At 40.3% G+C, this 23,763-nt stretch overlaps 1 non-coding gene across 1 annotated transcript; it reads left to right on the top strand.

Moving 5' to 3' along the window:
• The first annotated feature begins 20,921 nt into the window (after positions 1-20,921).
• On the top strand, positions 20,922-20,994 carry TRNAV-CAC (transfer RNA valine (anticodon CAC)). The gene has a single exon. It is a non-coding gene; the product is annotated as a tRNA-Val (tRNA).
• The last annotated feature ends 2,769 nt before the right edge of the window (positions 20,995-23,763 follow it).

The raw sequence follows: 23,763 nt of genomic DNA, 5'->3' as shown, positions 1-23,763 counted from the left end.
GCTATATGTTGTAGCAAATGCGTGGATCAGTGATACAGGAAGAGAGCAGAAACTCAGACTGCAAAGCTTTAGGCTACATCTATCTGAGAGGATAATACATACATATACTTCTGAAAGCAGTCCCAGTTACTTTGAGTGAGCAGGTCTCAGACACATGAATGAGATAATGATTCCGCTTCTCAAATCAGGACTAAAACAGTAATTTTCATGTTGCAGAAGTAGCTTGATAGCTACAGATATATGTACTTGTGTTCATCAGCTCATTTGAGATGAACATGGGCCAAAGTCAGAGACTAATGATAGGAGGTATTTCTCCAAATTTTCAGGAAAGGATGTTCAAAAAGCTAGCTTTTCTGGGCTCTGGTATCAGGTCAGAATTTGAACCTGCCCAAGCTGCCACAGATGGTTTCCAGAGAAACCTCTGCACGTTCTTTTGTCTGAGGAAACACTGAACACCAGTGAAAAGAAGGTAGATTTAGATTAGAAATAAGTAGGAAATTCTTTACCATGAGGATTGGAACAGGTTGACCAACCCTGAAAGTGCTTAAAGCCAGCGTGGATAGTGCCTTGGGCAACCTGTTCTAGTGGGTGATGTCCCCGCCCATAGCAGAATAGGTCCCTGTCCACAGTTAATGTTACTGTCCATCTAGCAGCGATAGATGATCTTTAAGTTTCCTTTCAATGCAAAGCAATCCGTGATTCTGTGTTTCTATATCTGGAAGAGGGTCTTCAAGTTCTAGTTCCATACATAGCCAGGTACATAATACAAGACAACATTGCAGCTCTTAATTTAGTAAAGGATCACTTTAGGAACACCTGCATTAACATACATATGAGTTTGTCTTGCATTCTTTCCATCTCTAGTATCATTTGTATTTAGTAGCTGATGATTCAGCCAAACTTGACTGAGAAGCAGAGAAAGATATGCGTTCCAATAAGTTAAGCGGGTCTGGGGGATGAGCGGCATTATCTAGTCACACCACTGTAAAATTCTGACAATATATATACACACATAGGAGAAAATGCTTAAACAAGCTTCAACATCAAGCACCCCTCTGTTGGATCTCCCACCACTTGTTACCTAAAACCAACAGAATCAACACAGAAGAGATTTACAGAATGTATTTTAGAGATTTGGCGCTGCAAGAACTACTTACAGTTTTTGCTATTGCATGGCATTGTTTTTATTTCAAGGTCTATGGCCCTTCCTCTCTGTTAAGGTGATAGGTCATTAATTCTAGACAGATCGTAGATCATTTCCTTTCTGAAGTTTGTTTGTTGTTTTTTTTCCAGATTAAATATAAAATCTTATTTGAAGAGAAAAATATTTTTCTTGGATTTTTTCACACCTCACTTTCTCTTTTCAAAAGAAATCAAAATCTGCTCTCTGACATATCAGTCCTGGAGTAAGAGATATACCGATGAATCTACAACAACAGTAAATATGAATTTCTATCCCTATATAGATTTCAGTTTAAACATTTTCTTACAGTAAGTGTATCAATAAAAGGAAACCAGTCCTTTTCAAATTCAGTGAAACAGACTACAGCTTAGATTTAACAAAAGACCATTTTTTCATTCTGTAATAGTCAAATATAGAAGTCCCTTTGAACTACAAATATGAAAGTTAAGACTGCAGTGAAGTAGTTTGCCTTTCCCTTCCGTGGTCTCCTGTTCGTGGCCTTCTAGCAGACAACTAATAGTAACCATAAACAACTTTTCTGCTAGATTTTCTTATTCCTTATATGTGTTAATATGGACTCAACAGGCCTTCTTGCTCTTCCTGTTTGTTGAAACAAGTAAGAATTCCCCTACTTGTCATTTCAAATAATGCATCTATCTTGCTCTGTTGAAAAAGGCAATTTGAAACCTTCCTGGGCCATGCCGGTGTCTGCTTTCAGGACCATTCCGCTAATGGGGAACGTGTAATTGATACTGGCTACTAGGTGTTTACAGGTCATACTTCAAAGAAAATTGCAAGGGAGATAATATCCTTAAATAAATATTAGACATTTCATCTTTTAAGACCATTGAAAATTGCATTTCTTCAAATATTTTTAAACCATGTGAGCAGAAATCTAGCTATTGAGGGAAAAAAATCCCCCAAAACATACAGTAACATTTCTACCAAATATTCCTTTTTAAGTGCTAAACTGAGATGTGCTGGTTCTGGATCATTTGTTGTACACATCAACTGTTGGCAGGAAGCCAAAGATGCTAGCATTTTACACATTTTTAAGTAAATATTTGTTCTTTTTTTTCAGATTGCTTGAATTAAAGGAAAGGATTTCTAACAGATAATATCCTGCTTACTTAAACTGCAGGAATTGTAGTGCTAGTTGCAACTACAGATAAACTGTACTGAAGTGCCTCATCATACCTTTCAAGCACACTTTCCTGAGAAGTTTGTTACCTTCAGCTTTCTGTGGATAGAGTCACATGCCCCCACCACTCTCAGACTGGAAATCCTGGCAGCAATATCTCATTTACTACTCATGTTCAACTGACAGACCCAACTGTGTTTGTCATCAATATGCCTTTTCTTCCAAGAGCCTATGACAGCAGATGAATTGAAGTGACCCCAAGTCAGCTTCTCCAAAACAAAGCATTATTCACTCAAACACAAAGAGCTTAAACAAACAAAAGATCCTTACTTCAGCTTTCATCTTTCCATCCGAGCGTCAATAAATTCAGCTTTATTCTACTACTTCCATCCCTAGGTTAGGTGGGGGTAGGTGAGACTGTTTGTTTTGTTTCAGCTTGGTTATGTGTCCCTCAGTCAGTCATTATATCCTCACTGTGCAGCTGCTGACAGCCCACTTAACCTCCCTTCTTTTCTTGAATCAGGATCTGAGAAGTTTTAGTATCCTGCTTGGGCCTGGAAAGGGTAAATTTGCCTACCAATTTGGTATTTGGCAGAGGTGATTTCCTATTCAGAGCTTTCCTATTACTTCCCACAAGGACCTTGGACATTTTCCTGATACTCTGTTATTATTTTCTTTCATGTGGATTTCCCTTTCCAGTCAGGCAAGGCAGTAACAATTAGGGAAAGTGAGGTCCGTATGGTATTTGTCAAAAATATGCATAGCTCCCACATCATCCAAAGTGGTAGAAAGCAGATATTAGTGGAGGTCACAGCCTCATTCCCTGTTGCTCTTTTAGGGTTTAATTGGTTATAATAAAAATTCATCTTGTCCTTCAACATCTGAAGATATAACTACTTAATAGGTTGTTTGATGTAGATAGATTTTCTAGAGGTAATAGCTGTAATTACTAGAGTTTAAGTAATTTTTCCTTGAAATAAACAGCAACGTGTTTCTAAAAGTAAGTGGAGCTGTACTGCTTTCAAGATACATGGTATCTTGGCTCTCTCTAGAGCAAGCACAGATGGAACTCATCCATCCCTACCCACATCTCTAAGCTGCTCAGAGCACCTCTTCACTTCCCTTTGTACTCTTAAGTGCTATACACAATAGGCTTCACCTGCTGAATCTGCAGTAGTTTCCAGAGAGAATTACCAAAATCCTCGTGTGAGTACTGTTTTACAATGTGCTGGAGAAGGCACCTGCATGTGCAATATGGAGAACAAAATCTCCTAAGTGGATGATGGACAAGATTATCATTATAATATGATCTGGTTTATACCTGATATTTCTTACTCTGTACAAGGAAATAAAAGTAGGTGGCTTAACATAATGAGCTTTGGTGTCCATTGCAATATAGGGTTTTGCTATCACAGAATCACAGAATGTGAGGGGTTGGAAGGAACCTCAAAAGATCATCCAGTCCAACCTCCCTGCCAGAGCAGGATCACCTATACCAGATCACACTGGAATGCATCCAGGAGGGTTTTGAATATCTCCATAGAGGGAGACTCCACAACCCCCCTGGGCAGCCTGTTCCAGTGTTCCATCACCCTCACAGTGAAAAAAGAAGTTTCCTTATTTTTCCATGGAACTTCCTATGCCTCAACTTCCACCCATTGCCCCTTGTTCTACCATTGGTCATCACTGGGAAGAGCCTGGCTCCATCCTCTTAGCACTCACCCTTTACATCTCTATAAACATTAATGAGGTTACAAGATCACAGGGTGTTATGGGTCAGAAGGGACCTCTGAAGATCATACAGTCCAAATTCAGAAAAGAGAGAACCTTATCATATTCCTATATCTAAAATGTCATCCCTTTCTGTACATTTGCTGACCTGCAAGTGCTAAATTAAAGTGGGTCACAGACAGCAGATGACTAGAAGCATCCAGTTGTGCAAGCCCTCCAATTCCTTGCTTTTGTGCAGTTAAATCAGATATGTGGTGAGCTTGGCTGCTCTAAAGCCAATCTGAGCACATAGTAAGCTGTTTAAAAAGTATACATCATTAGGAGAATTTGAGAAGCAACTAATTGCTTAATGCATGGCAAGCTGCAATTACTTTCGTCATATATATATAGTTACTAAATTCAGTCATGAAATGTGTTCAAAGGATAGTTTGAAGAAAACCTTTCTCTTTGCACTGTATTCTTACATTACCACACGACTATACAAGCTTTCTAACACTCTAGAACCACTTTCAGGTAAAAAAAAAGATCACAGCTCCTGGGAGCACACTTATCCAGTGGGCTTCTCAAGAGGAGCCCTGGTAAATCATTAAGATCCTCTCTGCATGTCCTGTGAGAGAAGGCAAACCATCAAGAACTACTGCTGAAAACACAAGTTCTAGTTGACAAGGAATGTTGTTTGCGTGTGTTCTGTTAGGAATGTGACTAACTTAAAAAGATATATTCTATCCAAAACTCCCATTAGACACTGATGCACTGAAGGCTGCTCAGGAATTCATTAATGAATATGTAATAGCTGCCTGCCCTTCTTTCACAGAATCACAGAAAGTTAAGAAGAAGAAGACTAAGAGAAGGTCTAATCAACGTCTAACCTCAGATGGTTAGAAGGAACCTTCAGAGATCACAGGGGCTAACCCCCCCTGCCAAAAGCAGAATCATTTAGGGTAGCCTGCACAGAAATGCATCCAGACAGGTTTTGAATGTGTCCAAAGGAGACTCCACAATCATTTTAGGCAGCCTGTTCCAGTGCTCTGTCACCCTCACTGTAAAACAGTTTCTCCTCATGTTGAGGTGAAATCTTCTATGTTCCATCTTGTACCCCTTGTTCCTTGTCTTATGCACACCACCAAAACGAGATTAGCTCCATCCACTTGACACCTACCCCTCAGATATTTAGTTGTTGATCAGATCCCCTCTCAGTCTTCTCAAGAATAAAAAGCCCCAGGGCTCTCAGTCTCTTCATAGAGGAGGTGCTCAAGTCCCCTAATCATCCCTGTGGCTCTCCATTGGATTCTCTCCAGCAGGTTCCTGTCTCTCTTGAACTGGGGAGCCCAAAACTAGACACAGTATTCCAGGTGTGGTCTCAGCAGGGATGAGTAATAATTCAGTACAGTGTGCAGATACGACTGCTTCCAAGAAGCAGAGCACGATCCTCACCTGAGCAGCCTACAGTGTTGAAGTACTGCATGATAACAACAGTGTCCTCTGATAATGCTTCTGAATGAAAGTGATCACAGGGCATATTATTACATTATTTGGGCAGCTTTGGTGTTTTGCTTTGGGCATTTTGTTCTATCACCACTTATTAAAGAGAAAGGTTCCTGATGTTAGTGACTTTAGGGAAAGCATTTGTTAATTCTACTTTATAATGGATAAAGTTTAGCTGTATAACTAAAATTAGGTAAATCCCTGACATCTCACACCAAAAAAACAATATTTTAACAATAAACCAAAATAATTTGTGCCATTTCATGTAAGGTTTTTCAAAACCTTTATGTAGTATTTGTTAAGTTTTCCAGCCAAATGATCATTGCTAGGAGAAACAGGCAATCTGGTAACTGGAAGCAGATCTGAAAGTGGCTCAAAGCCTCATCTGTGAAGGCAAAAATAATTCCTATAGTTAAACAAAATATTATTGCTGTTACTATATCATGCAGATCAACTATTAACAGGCACTTGCCCAATGTAGTAAGAATTGCCATGGCCATTGCACCCATGCTAAAAGCTGATTGTTAGAGTTTGAACAAAAATAAAAAACAAAACCCACTAAATTACTGTTAGAAACTGGGTGTCTACTTTTAAAGTATTTGAAAATAATATGGTGTTATCAGCATTATGAGAGCGATAGTGAGATGGAATAGACCTGTTAGAAACTGTGTGATCAAGTTCATTCAGCTGAGGATCAGAGCAAGACTTACTACAATTTGCAAATGGCTACTATCCCTTCCATTTAAGGCCAGACATTCCCAGCAAGCTATTCAGATGCATATTTCAGCATAAATTCCAGGAGACAAAACACCAAAATACAAGAAAACTCCATGTTTATACTATGATTTTGTCTTGCCAAATCTGAAAAAATGAGAAAGTTCACAACAGTCTGTTTAAATCTGTCCACGAGTTAATGTTTATTTCCTAACCATAGTTGAGTTTTCTGAATTGTCTTGACTTATAGATTGTTATCCTGAGGCTATATGTATAACTTTAAACCAAATAGTGCCAGGGCCCATTCCTTGGCCCAAGGTCAATCACATAGTCTGGTCCCTTCTGTTCCGTAGCTTCCTAGCAGGAATGATCCATGGTCTCTGCTAATTCCTAACACTATTCCCAGAAGTTACTTGAGAGAATACAAGCTGGCTTAACTTGGAATCCAAATGATTTTTTCCCATTAATGTTTCTGTGCAGAATATTTTCTTTCAGTGCTTGGACACAAGTCCTAATATCTACCAGTATAATGCAATAAGCTGAGCCTGAAAGTCTGAGATTTGTTTTGTTTTGCTGGTAGTTGCACATTCAGTCCAACCTCTTGTTCTTTAAACAGGGAAAAGTCTCATTAGACTGTTAGATATTTTTCTTTATGAAGTTTGGTATAATGGCTGGATCTGAGCTGAACTGCAAGAGGACACTTTGATATATCATGAGTATTAAATTCCTCAGCTATCCATATTGATTTTCTTGAAGGGGCAGGGATCCCTTCCTGAAAGAGCAAGTGGAAAAATTTAAAACACAATCCCTCTCCTGGGGAATTTGCCAGAGCTTGAGCTGTGCATAAAGCATACACCACACCACCATCATCACAACCATGTTACCGCTTTGAAGCAGTAGCTAAGCTGATGTTCAGAAATCCCCAGCCACAAGTAACCCCATTTTCTGGCCTGCAGTGCTGCCATGATAACACCCACATGCACCACAGAAGAAACATAGATCACACCAGAAAGAGGAATCCCTCACTAATGAAGTATGCCCCCATGAGCACTCTTATGGTCTTTGGTAGAGATCACCACAGATAGGGGAGCATACCGGTCTAATCGTTCTCCCACTCCTATATCCTTCTGTTTCCTCTACAGTTCAGCCATTACTCTCTACAAAATCCTAGACCAACCCACCTCTCTTCCACAAGCCTTACTAAGCCACTTCATCAGATTCTGTCAAGTGTTGCACTTAAAGTCTGCTTCCCAGAAAGGACCAGCAGCAAATCTCAAGTAACAGGCTTTCATATGTCTTACAGAGCTGTGTTTGAGAAAGATAGAGGAAAATATCAGGCACAGGCCAAAGGACAAAAGATTTTCTTTGTATTCTTTATATGTAATCAACTTTGCATGTTGAGATTTGGTGAAGCTTATAGAATTACAGAATAATAGGGGTTAGAAGGGACCTCTGAAAATCATCTAGTCTAAATCATCTGGTAGAGCAGGATCACCTGAGGCAAATCACCCAGGAACATGTCCAGGTGGGTTTTGAATGCCTTTAACTGACAGAGACTTCACAGCCTCTCTGGGCAGCCTGTTCTAGTGCTCTGCCACCCTCAAAGTGAATAATTTTTTCCTTATGTTTATATGGAACCTCCTGCATTCCATTGGTGTTCATTGCCTGTTGTCCTGTCACTGAGCACCACTTAGAAGAGTCTGGCTTCATCCTCCAGACACTCGGCTTTCAGATATTTATAAGCATTCATGATATCACCTCTCAGTCTCCTCCAGGCTAAGCAGACACAGCTCTCTCAGCCTTTCCTTATAAGGTAGATGTTCGAGTCCCCTAACCATAATGGCTCTCCACTGGCCTCTCCCTAATAGCTCCTTAGCCTTCTTAAACTGGGGAGCCCAGAACTGGACATAGTATTCCAGATGAAGCATCACCAAGGCACAGTAGATGGGGAGGACCACCTCTCTTAAGCTGTGGGTCACACTCTTCTTAATGCATCCCAGGATGCCACTGGCCTTCCTGGCTGCAAGGGCACATTGTTGGCTTGTGAGCAGACTGTTGTCCACCAGGACTCCCACATTCTTTTTGCCAGAGCTGCTTTCCAGCAGGTCAGCTTCCAACCTATACGGGGATTGTTTTTCCCTAGATGCAGTACTCTACACTTGCCGTTGTCGAGTTTCGTCAGGTTTCTCCCCTCATAATTCCCCAGCCTGGCTGGGTCACACTGAATGGCAGCACAACCTTTTGTCATGTCAGCCACTCCTTCCAGTTCTATATAATCAGCAAACTTGCTGAGAGTACACTGTCCCTTCATCCAGGTCATTGATGAAGATGCTGAACAGGACTGGACCCAGTACTGATCCCTGACGAGCTCCACGATCCATGGACCTCCAGCTAGACTCTGCTCCCGTGACCACAACCCTCTATACCATGTACTTTAACCAGTTCTCAACCAGGAAGCTGTAGAGGTGGTGTCTAAAACCTTGTAGAAGTCAAGGTGACTGCATCCACTGTCCTCCCCACATCTGTCCATCCAGTTATGCCATTGTAAAAGACTATCAAGTTGGTCAAGCATGACTTCCCCTTGGTGAATCCACGCTAACTACTCTTGATAACTCCCTTTTCCTCGATATGCTTTGAGACAATGCCAAGAACAAACTGTTCAATCATCTTTTCAGGGATGAAGGTGGGTCTGATTAGCTTGTAGTAATCAGGGTCCTCTTTCTTTCCCTTTTTGAAGACTGGAGTGATGCTGGTTTTCCTCCAGTCCTCAGGCATGTCTCCTGCCTGGGGATGACATCTTCTACAGAAATGTGATACCTTAGCATTGTCTGTTCAGTGTAAAGGATTAATGAGTCATACTGCCACTGTTGAGTCAGTATGGCTGAAAAGCAAAATAAATATACACACATAGATTTGTAGTTAAGACTTACTAGTGTGTAACCAACATATGAAAGAAGAATTAAGGAGTCTGTACCAATGTAATCACATTCATAAGCTGGAGTGTTGGTCAAGATCTCAGTCTTAAGATATGAAGGTAGATCTCAGCAGTAGACCAAAGTTTGGCTGTGCTCCTGGGAGTTCAAGTAGATCACATGACAGTCTACTCTGGATTTAAAATCTGTGACTAGTAATGAAAACAAAACATCTGCTGTTCCATCATCTATTTTTCAGGCTATATAAATAGTGTGTTAGGAACCAATGGCCAAGTTCATTCCAGAAACAGCTTATGCAGTTCACGTGAAAACAACAAGGCCATCCATTCAAAAAAAGAGCTTGCATTTGTTCCCAAATATCAGCAATGCATCTGTAACACATAGAAATTTTTAATATGTGTACCAGTGTATTTCCTTTGGGGAAAAAAACCAAGAAGGTTAGCATTGATAAAATAATTACGAGACGTTCTTAGAAAGCAATAAACAAGCATAGCTAAGAAATGATTGTCAGAGCATCAAGAGCGTGTGGCTCCCCTAGGAGAGGGAGCCTAAGAATAGCTCCCATGCAGGCAGGATCAAACCCTCACCACCAAGTCACAGTCCCAGGGCAGTGGAGCAGAATGAGCAGGGCAGGCTGATGACAACATTAACTCCTACTGACTGGCCAGTGAACATCTGGCAAAAGCAAGGTAATATTGTGAGTCCAAGGGTAATCCACAGAATGCAAACATATCAGAGACACATATGCTTTAAAAGGGCTCTCAAGGTCCTGACAGGGAGAGATTATGTGTTAAAATATTCTCATTTTAATCTAATGCAAGGGGGAGGCTTTGACTTCCCTATTTGCTTGTGATAAAGATTTCAATTTGTTTTCATGACTGTGATAATTCATTAGGATTAAGGAACAGTAATTTCCACATTGGTTGCTCCTTACATAGAACAATGTATTCAGTGCATGTATTTTGCAGCTGACTGACTGAGAGCAAAACATCATAAAGTTTTCTCAAGACAGCTTTGAGTCCAGACTGACTTCTGTTTTGCATATATTTACACTGTTACTGCTGATGTTAAATAAGCTTCTTTGAAACACACATCACAAAGTATGTTGCAATGTGTCACTTTGTTATCACTGATTAAATGTTTCTTGTGTCATGCAGTATGATCTACATGTGGCTCATTTGATTGCTTTTCCAGCTTACAAGTAAGGTGGAGTCATAGCTATTTGCCAAAAGAAATGTGAAGAAAAGAATTTCAGTGGTTAGAATTGTGCACACACACACACAGAGATATATATTTCGATATCAATAATAATACTTTTATTAAAACATAACTGTGCATCATGAATAGAACAAAGAGGTCATGTTTATTGCTCAGCTGAACTGTCACCTGAAAACTTTCATCATGTGTCCTGAATATGGTGTCTCTTTGACCTACATGACCATCCTGGTTACAGACTTTTCTAGTCTATTTCTAGTTTGTTTCCTTTTTAATTATCAGTCTGCAAGCAAAAGCTGAAAGAACTGTCCCCTCAAGTCTTTTCCTTTTTCTATCAGACACATAAAGGACAAGTAGCCTCAGGCTTAATAATTTTCAAGCTTTTAAATATTTTTTCTCAATTTAGAATGAATACTAGTCAGAAGCAAACAGTCCCAAGTTCAAACTGTGACTTTTCAGACTAGATCTGCTGCTAAAAATTTCTTGTGATGTAATGGAATTCTTTTGCAGTTGACAGCAACCCAAATTTACTGTGGCCGGTTGACGTTGCCCCCTTAAGAAAGGGAATATGGTGGACGGGAGTTGGTAAACGGAAAGAATAATCTAAACTATTTCATTGGTGAAGTGGGAGGAAGCACCTTCTGAACTGGGAGTGAACTGAGCATTTCCAGGACTTTTCTATCAGTCTTGCTTCCGCCTCTCCACAGTGCAGCAGCTATCTCTGTGCTGGGCTTTCTGCCAAGGCTTTGGCCTTGAGAACCGATAAAAGCCGGTATTAACTCCTTTCCAATTAACACAAACTGCTTCTAACATTTTTTTTTCCTCTCTTTCCTTTCTCTTTCTATCCCATTCTGGGGAAAGGGGGGGAGAGAGGGGAGAGCGGAGGTGGGGAACCCCCTCTGCCGAGGGGGGTCACTCTCATTTCTGTGTTACTCTGTTGTATATCTTTGTATATATTGTAGATATTGTAAATTTGTAAATATTCCCCTGCATACCCTACACTGCTTTGTAAATATAGCTCCACTGCCTTGCTAATTCAGCTTGTGAGTTTTTTTTTCCCTTCCCTTCAATTTTTCTTTCCCTTTACCTTACAAGGGGGAAGGGAGGAGGCTTCTTGGCCTTACCCTTCCACCCCACCACATTTACACAAGTAGGGATTCAATGGCAAAGGAAATGTGAGTTCCAGTGATCCAGAAATCTTAAAAAACACATCAAATTAAATGTCTTTATTTACAGATCATACACCTGACTATTTTTTTCAGTGACAAAGTGTCAAAGGGATTATCCAAAAACACAATCAGACGTCTGGGCTCTTCAATTTCCACATGCTAGCTTCTTTTTTAACAACTGCCATCAATTGACAGGCAGAGATCAGACACATGGAGTCCAGAAATAATCTGTAAGGGCCACCTCTAATGCACAAGAAGTTCCTTCTCTAATTCATGACTTTATTTCTGTGGTCAGTGTTTCAAGCACTAGTCATGAATTAATAAACATCAACGGCTCAGGCTTCCTCATGACACAGATATTTAACTGAGTGAGGACACATGGTAGGGAACACATAATGGTTTCCTATAACTAGACATGAGCAAGAACTACGGTGTTCGTCTGTTAATTAAATGTTAGAGCACAGTGAATAATTCAGCATGAAGTATTTGTTTGACAGGTCTATTGTTTTACTGATTGCTTTCTTGAGAACAGTTACGTGCTCCTCAAATTAATTTTCTTTCAAAGGGTGGAATGACCATAAACAATTCAGCACATTGATTCATTATTTTACTACAGAAATATGGATTATCTTCTTTATCAGGTTTATTTGTTGTGTTAAGACAAATGGAATAAGCATGCAAACTCTTCCCATATAAAGGTTTTTATGCATACAAAATTTAGATATAGATGTAATGAGACATATCAAACATAGTAATGGAAGATCATCTCTGCCATTAAATACATCATTCTGGAAATGAAAACTTGGAAAGCATGGAGGCTGTTAAATATTTGACATAAAATAGACTGCAAAAGGGTACATGTAGTTTAGGTGTAGGGAAGTTCTTTACTGTGAGTGTGGTGAGGCACTGGAGCAGGTTGCACCATCTTCAGAAGTGTTTAAGACCAGACTGGATGGGACTTTGAATAATCTGATCTACTGAAAGGTGTCCCTGTCCATGGCAGAGGGAAGGAACTAGATGATCATTAAAAATCCCTTCCGAGCCAAACTATTCTATGGTTCAATTAGAAATCACCCATCTATCACACACACAAAAGCATCTTACAGTGTATAACATTCTGTAAAATGCCAAGATTCTTCAATATTTTCTCAATTTTCCATAGCCTGTGTACCTATTCGTCTGACATTTCCCTTGCATTATTTATGGAATTGACACCATGCACATGCAGTGGGAGGAAAACAAACAGTATATTTTAAAAACAGATTTTTGTGAATCTAACACTAAGAAAAATCATCCCAGACAGGTCAAGTGCTTATTAATTTTCTCAGTTAATTATATCACTGTGAGGATGGCTATTCTAATAATATCATAGCTATCCTTGTAACCCAGGCCACTTCAGGATAAATTATATGTCTGAACCTCATAAAAGCATCATACAGCAAGTTGTCAGTGGTTTACCATGCTGATACTACCAATAGAAAGTATACTGGGATATGTGCTCATGACATCTTAAATCAAAGTGTTATTTATGTCTCCATATTGACTAGTGTGATATACATTCATTGTGCTGCTGAAGGATAAAAATTACATAAAGGTACCCAAGCTGCCTCTGTCAGCACTTATCTTAAACTGTAAGGTTCATAAAAGCCTAAGGTCATTGAATCAGATGTAGGACAATGAAGGAGGGGTTGATAGCCTATTCTATAGTGACAAATCTAGAAGTAATATTTGAATAAGAGTGAATCCAATGGCTTCAAGAAAAAGTGTAATTAGAAGTGGCGATGTGAACATAAATATTGTATACAATCACCTAGGAGGCAGCAGAATGCATCTTAATCTGACAGACCCCTACTCCAGCTGCTTGAAAAGCAGATGGGGGCTAGTACAAAAAAACTTCGACAAGGACTGCTCTTACACATTTCAAAGTGTTTTTACAGCAGCACCTGCTAGTGACTCCAGGGCTAGAGGGAATGTCTGCCTTTCCTAGCTTAAGTCCTCATTAGTACAGGTTAAAGTCTCAAAGTTGGTAAACAAGAATCTCAGAGAGAGATTTTCTAAAGCACAAAGGGCATTGAGAAACTGGTAGATTTTGGTAAGAATTGAACATGTAACTGGTGAGTTGGAAGGCAGATCCTCTCTTGCCTCCCACCAGGGCAAAAAAAATGAGACTCACACAAACCAATTGCAGAAGTGACAGAAAATTTAAATGGAAAAACAGTGAATGTTTCACAGAGGAACTACAAACACAGTGACAAAGGAGATCCCAAAGCATACCCAGAAGCATCCCTGCACTCCCCTCTCCCCACCTGAGGGTACACCCAAAACCCCCAGGGCTCTTTCTTTGCCCCCTCCACTGTTAGGCTAATCTCAGTTGGCCAGATCTGAGATTGCCCTTCCCCCTTCTCCTCCTGGCATTAGGCCTAGCCAGGCCCAAGAGGCTGCAAGGTAACTCCCCCTCCATTACCAGATAGGGAGCATCTCCCACGGGGCAGCGAGGGAAGAAAGAGGAAGTGTGAGACCTCGCTGGTGGTTTTTATAAGGAGCAGGACTTTATGGGAATGGAATGGAATGGAATGGAATGGAATGGAATGGAATGGAATGGAATGGAATGGAATGGAATGGAATGGAATGGAATGGAATGGAATGGAATAGAATGGAATAGAATAGAATAGAATAGAATAGAATAGAATAGAATAGAATAGAATAGAATAGAATAGAATAGAATAGAATAGAATAGAATAGAATAGAATAGAATAGAATAGAATAGACCAGGTTGGAAGAGAACTTCAAGATCATCACGTCCAACCTATCATCCAACACCACCCAATCAACTAAACCATGCAACCAAGCACCCTGTCAAGTCTCCTCCTGAACACCTACAGTGATGGCGATTCCACCACCTCCCCGGGCAGCCCATTCCAGTGGGCAATCACTCTCTCTGTGTAAAACTTCCTCCTGACCTCCAGCCTAAACCTCCCCTGGCGCAGCCTGAGACTGTGTCCTCTTGTTCTGGTGCTGGTTGCCTGGGAGAAGAGACCAACCTCTGCCTGTCTACAACCCCCGTTCAGGTAGTTGTAGAGAGCAATAAGGTCACCCCTGAGTCTCCTCTTCTCCAGGCTAAACAGCCCCAGCTCCCTCAGCTTCTCCTCATAGGGCTTGTGTTCCAAGGCCCTCAACAACTTTGTTGCCCTTCTCTGGACATGATCCAGCAAGTCAACATCTTTCCTAAACTGAGGGGCCCAGAAATGGACACAGTACTCGAGGTGTGGCCTAACCAGTGCAGTGTACAGGGGCAGAATGACCTCCCTGCTCCTGCTGGCCACACTGTTCCTGATGCAGGCCAGGATGCCATTTTCCCTCCTGGCTGCCTGGGCACACTGCAGGCTCATGTTCACCCTACCATCAACCAGCACCCCCAGGTCCCTCTCTGCCTGGCCGCTCTCCAGCCACTCTGACCCTAGCCTGTAGCACTGCATAGGGTTGTAGTTTCCATCCACTGGGCTGGACCCTCAGGACACCGGAGATGTATCTTATGTGGCCACAGCAGGGGGCACCCAGACCAAACTGCCACACTGTCCTTTTTACATTTACAAATATATGCCTCAGTTTCTTTTCCCCCATACATTTTTTGGATACCTTGGTTTGCTGAGAGTAGAATATTAATAAAAAAATAAAAAAATAAATAAAAATCCAATCAAGCAAGAAGAAATAAGTTTAAGGGTTTATTTTGTCATTTGTCTCGGTATTTTCTTCACCTTCCTGTTTGCAGAACACAAAATGAAGAATGATGTGGACAAAAGTCTGTTCAAAAAATGGGAAAATATGCTGGCTAAAAAGTACTTTGGTGACTTAAAAGTATAGTTGGTAGGTAGGCAGTGACTCATAGTGAGTCAATGGTACTTGCATTAATTGCATGAGCACACACAGCATAGAAATGAAAGTGCTATAAAGGCATTGTTTAAAACAGAACCAAAAATCTGTGAGGAAAGAAGAATGCGAAGGTAGAAGATAGATGTTACAAACTGGAATGCTCTTTGATTCCCTTTAGTATTTATTTCCTTTGCATGAAAATGTGGAAAGGAACACAGATGCAGACAGAAATTGGCAGCTCGAAAACACTTCTCTGTCACACAACAAAGACTAAATCTTACCTTTTGCTGATACATAAAACCAAGAACTGTTCTATTATTGCTTTTATTTTTTTAATACTGAAAAGATCTCACTTTCTTTGCAGACATGGAATTACAGCTTTAAATAAAATGAGTGAGGTTCAATACAAAGGCATTGCTTCAGGGGGTTTCATCTGTAAAACTACATTAGTGCATGTTCTTCATTTTAAGAGACAACTTTAGCCTCTCCATTTTTGAAAAATAATATTTACATATATCAGTTATATTTTTAGTGCATGACCAATGATCAGCTTCATCAGAGCCCAGATACAATTTGGAATCTTTGTTGGGAACCAGTTTGGGGCAAACATCTACTCTTGTCTTCTACAAAATATTTAAAGAAATGGACATGGTATGGTGGGTTGAAATTTACACACAATACACCCCATACCCCCCAACATTAACTTTGCCAGACCGGCTCAGTTGGAAGCAAATGAAAGCTGTATTTACAAGCAAAATTACAATCCTCAATGGAATGCGATGAATATGTACAAGAACATGGAGTATTTCCTCCCCCATCCAAAAGGGAGAAAGGAGCAAAGAAAAAGTAGTTGTTTGACTTCACCAAAACAATGCAGCCGAAGTCAAGCAGAAGCAGATTAGTCTCCCTTCAGAGCACAAAGCAAGCAGAGAAGAGAAGCGCCCCCCAGAATATTTTGGTAGAGCAAATCTCACAGTAGATATTTCCCCAATGAAATTGCTTAGAATTGGTTTTGTTTTCCTTTTCACACCCAATAGTGATTTATTTTTCTACTTTTCTGCTTGAAATCTGTAATAATATTTTAAGGGCATAGCCTAAAACTACCACACATGCTTTGAGTTCAGTGGTTCAGAGCCTTATGCCAGGTACATATATGCAATAATACACAGCACTAAAGTTCAGTAACAACCAAAGCATATTCAGACATTTACTACTGGCAAAATCTGAATGCTTAGAGGACCCTATGTGACACTGGACATGCTTGTGTGGGAACATGGGAACAGATGCACAAAACAGGATTTTACTATGCAAATGAAGTAGACAGATAATGGGGGGGGGGGGGGGGGAAGGGGGGAGAGGGTTGGTGTGGTGAGGAAAGATTGAAGGCAGAGAAAGGTATCTCATGTCACAGGGATTTTGAATGTACAGCTCATGACAAGCAGATCTGTAGCTTCCCCTAGGTGCTTGGTTGACTGTCAAGTGCTAGAGCAGCTGCTCAGCACATGGCCTGATATCTTGAAGTGCCTAGACATGAGCCTTTTCCTTCTGTGTGATCTGGGAAAAGGACACCTGGGAGAAAGCTTTGACAGACAGTAGCCTTCCTGCAAAATTACACAAGGGCATGGCAGTAAAGACAGTCACGTCAGCTGAACTGTCTCCTGTCCTCCTGACTGAAAGTAACTAGAAGAATAGAAAACTTGCAACTGAAGAAGACCTAGGTATAATAGATATTTCTGAAATAGATCTGTCTCAAGGCAGAGGAAATAAAAGTATCTTATTTCTGCTTTGTGCAAGTGAGAAATTAAATTTGAGGTAGGCTGAGAATAGTATTGAATGTGGATGTAAAATTAGCTTAGATACAGGAGTGGAGAACAGGCAGTGCTCAAACAGATAAGAATGGGAATGACAGGGCAGAATAATTCATGTTTAGAAAGCCCTAACTAAATAGTCCATTTCTCCTGGAGCAGCTCTCATCTCAGTCTGAATGCAGCAGAAGGTACCTAAGTTTCCTCATTCCTCTACTGTGAGACAACATGACAGTAGAAACTCACACAAAAGCAAACAAAAACCAACCCACAAACCATAACAGAAAACCCCACATCTTATCTTTTAGTTCTGAGGATGAACTGGCTCTGTATATTGGATAGAACTTCTCCTTGCTCACCAAGTGTCAAAGACAAAGATGTCAAATGCCAGTACAAAAGCTAATAGGATTATAAAATCTATCTTCTATATCAGGGGAAAAGAAACAGAAGCTGAGATAAAAGAAAATAAACCCTTTAAAACTGTAACAATGGGTGACCATAACTACTTTTATATAAACTGCCCATACACCATGTCAGATGGTGTCAAAAAAAGAGGTGTGAAAAAGCAATTTTTCAGTTTTATACAAGTTGAATAGTTCTGGCAGCTTTAGCAAATGCAAGAAGAAAACCTTATCCTAAGCAACACCTAAGGAATTTGATTAAAATTTGGATTAAACATTAAGTACAGTGCCCAAGCTATAACTCTTGCAGCACTGTAGTATGGAGTGGGCACTACCAAACCAGGAAATGTGCATTTGTTTTCCCCTCTTCTATCTTAATTAAATATGATTTCTTAGTCATTAAGTCAATTTATGAGTCTCTTTTTCTAAATAACTTCTCCTGTGTGTATGTTCACATTTCACCTTCACAAATAAGATTTCATTCTGTAGGCCCCATGCTAATTAGTCATCAGGAGATATTAGAAAAGGTTTCTAGTTGAGGTTGTCAAATGTTTTCCAAAAATGTCAGTATTAAAGAGGCTTCTAAAACATTCTCACACTACAAAACAGACTAACAGATTACCCCTGGATGGCAGCAGGGAAATTCTGAGGGACATTAATGAGGCAAAAGCAAGCAAGTAGAGGGAAATGATTTCTGATGGGGATGGTGAAAGAGGTTGCAAGATAACATGGTTTTTTGAGAACATGGAAATCCATACCCAAAACCAGCACTGGACCTCTAGAGAGATCTGAGCAGAAGTAAATTCTATGGGTACAAAACACTGTTTCTTTTGCCTGCATTGTCAATTTGGTTTTCAGGAACCATATTCTTCTACCAAGGACAATTCCTGCTGGAGACGATACCTTAGATAACTTTTAGTTGTTCTAATTCAGGTGGGAGGATACAACTGTGGTGTGCTGGTAGCTCAAAGACCCACTGAAAAAAAAATCAGATACATCCTGCTTAAGCTCTTGAAACTATTAAGAGTATTTGAAAACAATGATTTATGTGAGTCATAGAGATATGATGACCTAGCACAGTGAAGCTCAAAAAATTCTCACAGATCAGAAGCTAAAATTGGCTCCAGTTTTTTTCTTTTCCTTTCCTTTTTCTTTTTTCTCCTCTCCTCTCCTCTCCTCTCCTCTCCTCTCCTCTCCTCTCCTCTCCTCGAGTCTCCTCTCCTCTCCTCTCCTCTCCTCTCCTCTCCTCTCCTCTCCTCTCCTCTCCTCTCCTCTCCTCTCCTCGAGTCTCCTCTCCTCGAGTCTCCTCTCCTCTCCTCGAGTCTCCTCTCCTCGAGTCTCCTCTCCTCGAGTCTCCTCTCCTCGAGTCTCCTCTCCTCTCCTCTCCCCTCCCCTCCCCTCCCCTCCCCTCCCCTCCCCTCCCCTCCTCTCCTCTCCTCTCCTCTCCTCTCCTCTCCTCTCCTCTCCTCTCCTCTCCTCTCCTCTCCTCTCCTCTCCTCTCCTCTCCTCTCCTCTCCCCTCCCCTCCCCTCCTCTCCTCTCCTCTCCTCTCCTCTCCTCTCCTCTCCTCTCCTCTCCTCACCGAACCTCTCCCCTCCCCTCCCCTCCCCTCTCCAAACCTCTCCTCTCCGAACCTCTCCTCTCCGAACCTCTCCTCCTTTTATTTTCCTTTCCTTTCCTTTTGTTTTTACACTTGTACAGAAATGTAATATCATGTCACAACTGTTAAGGGAGAAACCAAAATCTTTAAAGTCAATATGGTTAAAATTGATATCCAAATTATATTTAATATAGCAGGACTCAAAACAAATGAAGAATGCCTTCAGCCTTGAACAAAGTCTGGTGGAAAATGAAAATCACCTGATGAAATACTTGAGTTATCCATTCTTAATACAGCAAAAGTTGGTGATTCAACTGCCAGAAAGGAACAAAGCAAAATAGAAAGCATTTGTAGATAAGAGAACAGAACCTAATGGATATTTTCAGTAAGCTTAAAAGCTCTGTTACCACTATAGTGCAAAGATAATGGTTTCTACCTCTACAGTTCTTTGCAATGATTGTTTTGCCAATATATAGTATAAAAGAAACAAAGACTAATAATTGCTTTTCAGCACTGAAGAAGCATGACAGGCATCAAGCGTGGGAAAGCCACTTCACTACTGTATCTGATACTAACAGACTACATGCAGTTTATACTCTTCACCTATGAAATTGGCTCAGGACTGCAAAAGAAAGGACAGCTGAAGGTCAGGTTAAGCAAGCCATTTATGTCTCTCTAGTTAAAATACATTCAGGGACTCTCAGTCACTGAGATCATTTTGAATTGCAGAGAATGGTGTTGCAAATCATACAACAGACAAATCTAGGCTCTGCTCACAGATCAAGTCCAATGAAGTTCAGGAAAGCTGCCACAGAAATGGTTTTTTCCAAGAAAAAGCATATGTCTCAGAACCTTCCAACACAGAGAGGAAACTAAATATAGGCTAATTACGTAAAATGATATGCAGCATAAAGATCCAAATTGCGGAGTGGAGGCATAGAGGAAAGGAGTCGCCAGATTAAACTTCATTATGAAAAAAAGCATGCACATAGAAAGATAAATCATAGTTTATGAAGATCCTTTGTTAACTAAATGAAACCATAACAAAGTGGGGAAAAAATGATGATAATGTTATTAACCATTACCATTAATCATTTGAATCAAGCCTCTCAAGAGTAGTTTCTTAAGGATTCTTTTGTAATTCACAAAGGCCTATTTTTGGAAGGTGTTTGGTTGGTTTTATTTTAATATGTTTGTATTGGCATCATACTCAGGCTCTTAACTTTTTTAAATCTCTTTGAATAAAACTTCCAAATGGCAACTATAGTCTTAGGAACTCCACTGAGAACACCTTACAAAAGTCAGACTCTCACATCCTGGTGCTCTTCTCATTCTGCAAGTCAATCATCATGCTAGTAGTCAAGATCAAATCCCTCTCTAAGTAATGATCCACCCTAAGAAGGGGCAAAACAACCTCTCATTCATTAATTTGGATATCAGGTAGTGATAGGACTAGGGGGAATGGAATGAAACTGGAGGTGGGGAGATTCAGGCTGGATGTGAGGGTGGTGAGAGTGGTGGTGAGAGTGGTGAAACCCTGGAATGGGTTGTCCAGGGAGGTGGTTGAGGCCCCATCCCTGGAGGTGTTTAAGAGCAGGCTGGATGAGGCTCTGGCCAGCCTGATCTAGTGTGGGGTGTCCCTGCCCATGGCAGGGGGAGTGGAGGCTGCTTCCAGGTTTCTGTAGTGTAGTGGTTATCACGTTCGCCTCACACGCGAAAGGTCCCCGGTTCGAAACCGGGCAGAAACACCTCTGATTTTTTAAGGGGAGGTTCAGGTTGGATGTTAGGAAGAAGTTCTATACAGAAAGAGTGATTGCGCTATGGAATGCGTTGCCCGGGGAGGTGGTGGAGTCGCCGTCATTGGAGGTGTTCAGAAGGGGACTTGATGGGGTGCTTGGTGCCATGGGTTAGCTGTTTGGGTGGGTTGGATTGGTTGATGGGTTGGACACGATGATCTTGAAGGTCTCTTCCAACCTGGTTTGGTTTATTCTAATAAAAGTTTTTTGGTTGTTTTTTTTTTTTTTTTTTATTCTAACTAGATGATCCTTTTGGTCCCTTCCAACCGTGACTGATTCTATGATTAATCCATATAGGAAACTAACAATTCAAGCTTTATCTAGATGCTTAGGCCATATTTCTGTATGCATAAAATAAAATTAGAATTACATATTAAATTTAAAAGCTTGTTTAAATATATGCAAATACATTATTAATTTTTGGAGGATTAAAATAATTGTTGTTTGTCACAATTACTTTAAGGCTAATTGTCTTCTTATTCACTAGGCTCTACAAACTAATTTTACCATAGAAGTTTTGGGGGTTTTTCCTGCAATAAGAGAAAAGATTTCCCTTAGGAAAGTTCATCAGAGTCAGGATTTTTCCAATTTTATTTAACAAAAATAAAGTGTTTACTGATGGAAATAGTAGAATTTACTACTGAATAAAATTAATGACAAGGTTACAGAAAACAAACAGAAGTTTTACATAACAGTGTTTCTGGGAGGAAAGGGAAAGAAAAAAAAAAATAAGGCACACAATTTTCTATTTAAATTCCAGAGTGAGGAAGTCTGCAGCTAATCAGCTTTTCCCCCTGGTAAGTGTTTTGCTACAGACCATGGAATTGCTCTAGAGAGGTTCGCAGATGCAGAGACTAGATGTCTCAGGGGAACATTACTAGGCTACCATGATTTCCACCTCTAAATAGGCAGCTGAACGCAACACAAGGAAGATAAGATGATATTCTGAAAGCAGTGTAATGTCTTCTTTAATTCATCACTAGATGCTATGGAAATTATTTGAAATGAATCTTTTAATCTGATGGATGTTCAGGGTCAGTGTCAGTGATGCTTGAATCCTTTTTTGTGTATTGTAAGTCTAGTCTGCACCAGTACTTTTTGACAGCTTCAGGCTCGTGGATGTATGGGACAAAGAAGATGAAATATCACCCCAGGAAGTTTCCCTCTCAACAAGATTTGATACAAATTAATGGATTAGTGAGGGGAAATTTACATCAGGTTTTCTTCAACATAGAGCATCAATAGATGTTTTCAGTCCCCAAGGCTATCAAGTCAACAGCTTTCATCATTTTAATACCTTCCAAAAACACTCCTAAGACAGTACATTCTCAGGAAATCTAGATTCATACAAATCAATGAAAAATAAATCAATGAACCAAATAACATCATAAGCTGCCAAGCAATCAGTACTGTCTGAACATATAAAAGAATAAACTTCCAATACTTTATGCCATAAAAACCTTTTGGTGAGCAGAGCTTTTTAACTGCTAACTAGAAAGGTTCCTTTTCAGGTGTATGTACATTTGTTTTCTGACACAGAGTAGTCTATTTATAATCAATGCTTAACTTCTCTGGGACTTGAAAAATACATGTCCTTCACTATAAGGTGCTACGTCCAACAAGCAATAGTTTAGATTCATTTAATGAGGTGATTCTGCCAAACAGAGATATTAGGTATACCTTTGAATTTTTTCTCACTTATTCCTGTGTATTACCTCCTTTTGTGGATAAGGATGAGAGAATCTTAACATTAAAGAAAAATAAAATAGCAACACTCTATTCCTATTCTTACTGCAGGTCACAATATCCTTCTAAAATGCAGATTTTTTTCTTTGTTCCCATAATCCCCACAACAGATACAATGCAGAAAGAATAATTACAGTGTAAGATGAGGAAAGTGTGTCCTTTTTGGTTAACATCTTGAGGGGGCACACATTCTTTCACTTATTTTTTAGCCATAAAGGAAGCTCTATCACAGTCCATGAAGGCAGTTCCCAGAGGATTTTCAGGACAGCTCCTTCTGTAAATAGGCCAATTCTCTTGCATGTATGTATTCTAGAAAAAAAAGTAAAAACATAAAACTTGAAAGTGGCAGTTCTGGCTGTTCGGGCTACACCTTGCACTTCACAGCTTGTCTACAGTAAGGATGTTTTAGGGGAAATTTCACACGTAGACTAGAAAACCTATTTTGACTTCTGTCAGCATTTTTGCACCATATTGATTAGACCTTCATACAGAGTTTTTGAAACACTGACAGAATACAGCGGTACAGATGCCTTCTGTATCCAAACAGTGAAATCAAACTAACATTAGGAAGAAGAAATTCCTATTTCCAAACTTACTAACTGAAAAGAGGATTACAACAGCTCCTGCAGAATTATGGATCATATACCTATACACTCATACGTGCAGTCTAATATTTCTGAGTAGAGGGGGAGAATCACCTCCCTTGACCTGCTGGCTATGCTTCTTTTGATGCAGCCCAGGATACAATTGGCTTTCTGGGCTGCAAGTGCACACTGCTGGCTCATATTGAACTTCTCATCCACCAGCACCCCCAAGTCCTTTTCTTCAGGGCTGCTCTCAAGCCAGTCACTGCCCAGCCTATATCAGTGTCTCGGATTGCCCTGACCCAGATGCAGGACGTTGCACTTGGTCTTGTTGAACTTCATGAGGTTGTCATGGGACCACCTCTCCAGCCTGTCAAGGTCCCTCTGGATG

The sequence above is a fragment of the Melanerpes formicivorus genome, unplaced genomic scaffold, assembly GCF_026170545.1.
Source record: "Melanerpes formicivorus ecotype bairdi unplaced genomic scaffold, bMelFor1.0.p_v2 SCAF_2, whole genome shotgun sequence".
Taxonomy (NCBI): Eukaryota; Metazoa; Chordata; class Aves; order Piciformes; family Picidae; genus Melanerpes; species Melanerpes formicivorus.
Note: the sequence above shows the minus strand (reverse complement) of the source record. Positions and strands in the feature narration are given on the sequence as shown.